Below are 7,583 nucleotides of genomic sequence, written 5' to 3' on the forward strand. Positions count from 1 at the left end.
TAGTCCTTATTCCCTTGATATTACTGATCTGTCTTTAAGTTAATAGTAAGGGCACTCCTGCTCCTTCCCAAGAGTGTACCTAGCACTGTCATACTGAGCACCAACAATGCCCCCCGACCCTGCAAATACAAGAGACCATGTTCATCTGTGGAGCTGCTGTGTCCATAGTGCAAAAGTTTCCCTAGCTCAGCATGGAAACAAATTGTCAGGAAAAGTAAGCACATGTGTAACCTGCTAAGTTAACTGATTTACACAAGGACTTAACTCCCCCTACCTCACACAACACACCCTGCACTCATCCAGCCTCTAGCTAGTTTTGAAAACTAAGAGGAAGCTAGACAGTAATAATAAAGTGATGCTTTGGGGCATACGATTCTTTTTGGCTTCTGAGAAGTTTGCCATCATGCTGTAAGGCTCACACAAAGGACTACAGAGCACGTGCATAACTACCATGCACATCTTGCTACTTACGCACCTTTCACTACTTTCTTGGGTTGAGAGTGGCTTGAAGCTTTGGGCAACAGACTTTGGTGCCATTTTATGCTCATGTTACATTATTAAGTCTTGAAATAATTAACGCACATTTATAGATAATGAACGAAGCACGAGTCAACAGAACATTTTGCAAGAGAAATGAGCTGATAGGGCTGTATGTTTCACTGGTGCTGGGTGCACAATGGTGTAATATATGTTGATAAACTGACTGCTTTTTGGAGGCTTGCTTTTTTTTTGTGTCCATTGCATTTTTAATAAATACTAGTTGTAATGAAATATGTTTTGCATTACTTTGAATACCCTTTTTATTCATTCAAAGGAACACCTATGTTTTAATCCATGAGCTTCTATGAATAGTTAACTCAGGACAAGCAACAAGACAGACTTTGAGTTGCAATGAGTAGTCACAAATTAGCAAAGCATCAGTCACAGTAACTTATTACTATAAGGAATCTACTATTTCTTTTTTTTGTTGAGTGAAACTCATCTCTATCTGGCTGTTCTTAAACTAAATAATCCTGTAGGTTTAGCATCATAATTGATCATCTCTCATCATTATCCCAGCTTCTCCCACACACCTGTTCTGAGTCTGGCTGCATATAACAGTACTGCTTTGTGTTGCAGAGTAGCATAAGGAACTGCTGCATCCAGACCTCTCCCTTTTAGTCTGAGCAACCGTGCACTGAAACTGAGGTCCAGGAAAGTGCCTGTATAGAAGTCCATCCCTCCTGAATCAGGAATAAGTCTAAGGGAAATTCCTCTTCTGATCCATCTGAGCTTCCAGGAAAGCTCTCACCTCTTCTACTATCAAGAAGGTCTGTTCCTACCTGAGGACGTTTAGTCAGTTGAGCTGTTCACTGTAACCAGCCACAGGGCAGTGCAATTGCTCTGCAAGAGGGCAGAGACAGCAGCTGTACTGCCAGAGGGTCTCTCTTCTCTCCAGGTACAGCCTCCAAATGCTGCCAATCCTGGGACGATAGCACAAAGCTTTACATCCTTTTTCTAGGAGCTGCTTCCTAATTTGGAACCAGGTTTTTGAAGATTTAACCAAAAGAAACAGTGTAAAACACTAAGCCCACCACCTCCTCTTGAAGAGTGCCATGAGAGCACAAATCGCACCTCTAACGCTGCATGCCAAACACAACATGAATGCAAATATTGCAGATCATGGCAGCCCTCACAATGCATGTGCAGTATAGCTTTTGCCTGCTGGAAACTCTCACTTGCCCCAGCTAATGTCCCATTTGTATCTTACTGTCGTTCACTGCTCATCCAGCCTGCCTCTTTTGCGGCAGTTTTGGCCTGTCTACTTCATGGCCACATCCCAAGGCTACTTGCCCTACCCTCAGACTGCCCTGGAAAAAAAATGGATGTGGCATGTAAAGGAAGCCATCAGAAGCTGGTCACTAAGTAGTCTTAAAGAGATTAAATCTATGGCAGAGAGCAGTGCTCTCAGAAAGTGCTGAGGGAAGAAGAGTGGGGAAGACGAAGCTTGAAATACCTTAGGAAGGGACCTCTGCTTCTGATGTGAATGACTCAAAACCAGACTCTAAAAGCAACGGCAGCTGCACACTAAAAAGGGGAATGAATTTTTTAGCTATTCTAAGCCCCTGGTGACCTGTGGTAATTCTCTAAGTTGCTGAAGTTACTCAGCTTTATGAGGGATTTGACTGAACAGAATCTGGCCCTTCATCCCACCCCTTCCTTGGCCCTTCGCTAGTTTGCGGCTCCTTCTGGCTGCCTCAGCAGCAGTAATGCAGGCATGTAACAGCTTAAAAATGGCTGTAACATCGTGTGTGCTTTGGCCAGGACACAGAACTGCTAATTAGTTAAATGGAAACACAGTTCACTTCCCTCCACTTACTAGAGCCTTGCTCCAAGAGAAGCTTAGCATTTCAGGGAACCTAAAAACAGAGGAGTTGCTAGTTGCAGTGGGCTGAATAGGGTTTCAGGTTTTTTGAAACTTCAGGTTAAAGCCTCAATTTAGGTCTCAAAACCAGTGGATCTGAGGAGCACTGCAAAGCTGTGACAATGGAAGGCAAACCCCTGACATGTCTAGCACGCTCCCCAGAAAGGCACAGGGTGGAGTGGCCAAATCCTTTTTCACAGGCTGGGCCTGAAGGGCTTTGGGTGAGCTCAGTGCACTCTGTCATAAGAGCAGATCCTAATTTTGGTCACAACAAGCTTGAACAGTGGTAGCTGAGACACAGATCCAGCTATCTCTACCTTCCCCTGTCCCTCCACACTGCCAGTGCCATGTTTAGAAACCTTCAGTTTAGCATGTCTATTTCTGTACTGATCCTATTTGCTCCTTTGGGGAGCAAAGTGCAAGTTCACAGGAAGGGATAAGTGCCCCAAGACACTGATGAGCTTTGCTCTGAGTGGAGCGGCATGACAAACCAGGCATTGCTCAGCTTCATCTGCACAACCTGACTGCAATGGCATGGCCATGGCCATCAGGCAAGCTGCCTAGTGTCTGTGGCTCTCCAAGGTGCCATCCGCACAACACTTGTTCCATGGAGCAAAGCTTCACACCTCATTATTGCTTAAGGGTTGCTTCCAGAACCCCAAATTAGCAACAGTATTACAGAGACAATTGCCTCATCAATAGTTCCATGAACAGGGAGGGCATTAAAGCTCATCCTCAAATTCTGGAGACCCTGCTCAAAACCAGAAACTCTCAGCACTACTAAGCTGTTCCTGTATGGATTTAGTCTTGAAAATAAATGCAACTGAAACACTCTCTTCTATACCCATGGTACTTCCAGGGTGCACAGCTGAAAGGACACAAGGCCAGCAAAAGCAGAGTTTCTAGTTGCAGTGTCAAGGGCAGCTTGGCTGCAGTGTGACAGGAGGCAGGGGAGGAAGAGGAGACAGCGGCAGTGTCAGGCAACAGTTGTGTTAATATTATGCTTGGAAAATAACACATGCCATCAGATATACAGCTGCTCCACTAGTAGTGCCTTAGACCAGTTACCAGCTGGTGCAAGCTGTGGCAAATCTCCACCAACATCACCAGAGCTGTGCAGCATCACACCAGGCAGAGACCTGGCCTGTAGCATCTGCTTCTGCAGGGCTGGGAGAGAGGGGTTTCAGCTGCACAGCTCTGACCTGGCATTACTGCCACTTGCCAAGGCCTTAATGAACTCCCATTTCATTAACAGGGTCATTTCAGCACTCGAGCCTCCCCACATGCAGAGTTCCAGTGAGGCTGGAATTGCTGCTGTCTCAAGGCAGTGCGTGGAGCTGCACCCTCCCATCCCCTCCTGCTGCCTCCCCAGCTGCCACCCACAGTCTCCGCACTTTGGAGAGCTGTGCTTCCCCACCCTGGGCCTGACACTGAATGGAAATGTTTTAGCTCTGTGTGGCTCATTTGGCTTCTGTAGATCAACTCCTGGGGCCATCCTCAACCCAGATCCAAGAAATGAGCTGAGCTGAGAGAAGGGAATAATTTTTGCTGCCCCTGAAGCCTCAATTCTCCTATTGCAGCTGGCAGCTTGAAAGGCTCCATCCTGCCAAAACTAAATCTTAATTGGGATCAGTGGAAAAGACAAGCTGCTGCCAGGGCCGCCCTGATCCTGGGCTTATAGAGAACATGGGCAGAGCTTGCCCGGCCCCACAGGAGAGGGCCTTCACTTGAGTTCACAAAAAATAAAATAAAATTTCCTCCAGACCTGTGGTATCAGTGGAAACAGCAAGCTGAGGCCAAGGAGAGGAGATGGCTTAGCCAGGTAGTTTGCAGAGAAGGAGCAGGGAGAACCACACCACATGGAAAATTCTCCCACCCTCACAGCATGCAGGGAAGGGAAGCCACCAGCAAGGCCGAGGGGCACCTGACAATCCCCAGGCCCTGTAGTGAATCCAAATACTACAACCAGCCCTGAACAAACACACAAAACTATCACAGTATTGCACGGAAACACTCCTGCCAGGGCTATAGGGAAAAGGACAAGATAATCTTGTCTTCTTATGACAGCAAGACCATAGCAAAACCTCTTCAAGCATCCTGTCTGCATGTGGCACCAGGATGCTACATGATGCTTTTTCCAAGCCACAGACACTGATTTCAAGCCTGCTTGCTACAAAGACCATTGCCAGAGCTCACTCATACCTCCACGATTAGGCAAAGTCTAGCCACCCTTTTGGCTTTGAGGAGGCAATGAGAAGTGCTGCTCCCAACTCCTAATGCACCCAAGATGGGTGCCCCGACCAGATTTCCTTATAAGTACAGTGTCCTGTCATCTTGGCCACCATCTTGTCCCACCGGCAGCAGAAACATGCAGCAGGAGTGAAGCAAAGCGAGTAGCCACCAGTCTGGGTGATTTTGACAACATCTGTTCCATCTTGCAGATTTAGGTGTATCTCTGAAATCCCTACGTCAGAAGGCCACTGTGGTAAGGTCTTGCTCGGACTGGGAACTTTAGAAGACTTCACCTTGCTGACTCAGAGAGACAGGATTACAAGCAGCTTATGCAACAGATGCCATGCAGGCACCACAGAGCTGCTGGACCTGAGCAGTGAAAACGGGCTTTTGCTCTGGTAAAATGGCTTTAACAGGATTTTCCAGCCAGTAAACACTCTTTCAGGGACACACCCAGGACATTCAGCCATCAGCAACACAACTGCACACAGAAGGCTCTTGGCCAGCCAGACTAGGAGGGGTATTTAAACACAAGTTTCTTGCATTCATCTTTATAGCCTGCTATTTCCCTCCCGGCTCACTGAGGATACCTTAGTGCACATCCCTTTGGGATGTCTCAGATGCAGCAAAGGCATGGCCAGTAACAGTTAGCCCATCGCCAGTAAACCATAGCTTTTGCAAACCTATGCCAGAGAACTCTAGCTGAACCCCAGCAGCTGGAGGGGGTTTCATTTCCACTTCTCCAAGGCTGGTATTTCAAGGTGGTTTTATTTCTTTTTAATCAATGCATGTGGCCAGCTCTGGAGGGGGCTGAAGGAGGGGAGGGAGGCGGTGCAGCCACTGTATCTGTACAAAGTAGTTCCACATGCAAGGGAAATGGGGCTCGACTCGCTTGGTGCGTGTTTTGCAGTGCGGTTATGGGCCGTCAGTCCATCTCCACAAAGCTGTTATTTATTTACTTAAAGACTTGCATTCCATGGAAAAAGATGCCCCAAGATAGCACTGTGTTTCTAAAATTAAACACAGCTGGCTGGAGTGAGGAGCAAGCAAGTGAGCACTCCTGTGCTCCCACCAGCAGTGGGAACAGGACTCCCCATGTCCTGGACTCCCTCACCCACACCGAGCTGCAGGAGAGCCTGGCAAAATGCCTCCTGTGTCCTCAGCCATGAGGGAAGCAGCTCGCTGGGAAGCCAGGCTCAGACCAAGCGCCTTACCCAACAGCAAGAGTGCCAACGCTTTCTACGGCAGAGAACAACATTTTAGTAGCAGTGATTGCACTTCCTTCCCCAGCAGCCCTGGGAAAGCCCTTGCCCTGCTGCAGGAGAGCAGACATCCCACCAGACATCTGACACAGGTTTGAGTGTGGCCAGGAGAAGTCCTTTAACATAATTTGTGAGGACAGGCTGCATTCCTGAGGCTCATCTCCTATCTAACCTAGCCAAGATTTTCTTCCAGTTCATGTGTCACTGGTGGCTTCCTACTTACAGTGAAGCTCATTTAGCCCTTGCTGTTGTAACCTGAGTTAAGAAACCTGTTTTCACAAAAAACATTTATAGAAGGAAAGGGGAAAACCCAAGTGTTCCTCCAACCTCACATGGCACCAGCAAGAATTTCCCCCCTAGACGCGCTCTTGGCACCTGTTCACTTGCCCGACACACATGCACAGGGGCTGCCTCTACATCAGTGAGTAGCTCAGCTCAGAAATGAGTGCATCAGCTCATCAGAGCAGCTGGTGCCAGAGCTGCTGTCCAGGGGTTTTACCATGGCCTAGATTTAGCCTCATCCCTCAGACAAAACGTCTCCACACAGACGCAGCTGAAACTCTCCAAAGCACTGGTCGGACACTGGTGGAGCCCCCCAAGCTCATCGAGGCTGGGAGCACCTTGGAGGTTCTTGGGAAGCAAAGCTCCCAGGAATGGCGGAGGTGGCTCCGTGAGGGCCATGGGGAGGATGGTGGGGTTCAGCCCCAAACCTTGCTTCTCTGCACCAGAAGGCTCATGCAGATATGGGACAAGGAAAGACTGCAAAGAAGTCCGAACCAGACCCAGAACCAGCAGTGGAAGAAATGGGGACAGCTGGTGACAGGGAAGATGGTGAAAATGCTGGTGAGGTTGGGGGTGCCTGTATAGCTGCTGCCCCCGTGTGCCTGTGCCAGGTCCCTCGTGGCCTGAGGACCATGCCCTGTCCTGAGCACAGGCAGGAGTTGCTGCTCCCCCAGCTATGAGCAAAGAGACAGTCCCTGGCATCCCATGAAGCTTGTTGCAACCAACACAGGAAGAAGAGGACAGTCCCACCACTACAGGCCTGGACTGTGATCCAGGAGGACCTGAGCACAGGGGTGTGGGCCAGACCAACATGTCATGCTTAGTAAGTCACTCAAATTATTATTTGCAGATGGGGACACTAACCTGGCCTTCCTGTTGTTCTGTGCACTCGGCAGTGAGCGCCTGGAGACAGATTTGCAAAGCTGAGTGCTCCTCATGTCTGACATGCATCTGGAGATGGTAATGTTTGCCACCAGAGTGACAAGGTTGCTTTTAGCAGATGTGGCTTTTGTCCCTTGGTTTCTCCCAAATGTTAGATGAAGATTTCACTTCCTTGCCTCCCAAGGGAAAACCTCCACATGCATTGGTGACAGCCCAGATCTTGTTCTAATGACTGCGAGAGGTGGAGACATTCAGCAGTGACAAAGCTTATTGCAGACCCGAGGGAAAGGGCAGGCAGGAGTAAGAAGGGAAGAGAACTGGCCACCACTCCTGCGAGAAGCTCTCAGGAAAGAGCCTACCCCTCATCACAGTTCAGCTATTTCTGTGATTATGTCCATTTGCCCATAATTATACTGGTTCTCCTCTGTGCAGCACTAAGTCAGGTCTACTGATCCATGTCCAATCTCCTGCTGCCTTTCTGGAAACATGGTGCCAACATGGGTTAAAAATTAGAGACTAAG

This window comes from Buteo buteo, chromosome 12, assembly GCF_964188355.1.
Source record: "Buteo buteo chromosome 12, bButBut1.hap1.1, whole genome shotgun sequence".
NCBI classification, from domain to species: Eukaryota; Metazoa; Chordata; class Aves; order Accipitriformes; family Accipitridae; genus Buteo; species Buteo buteo.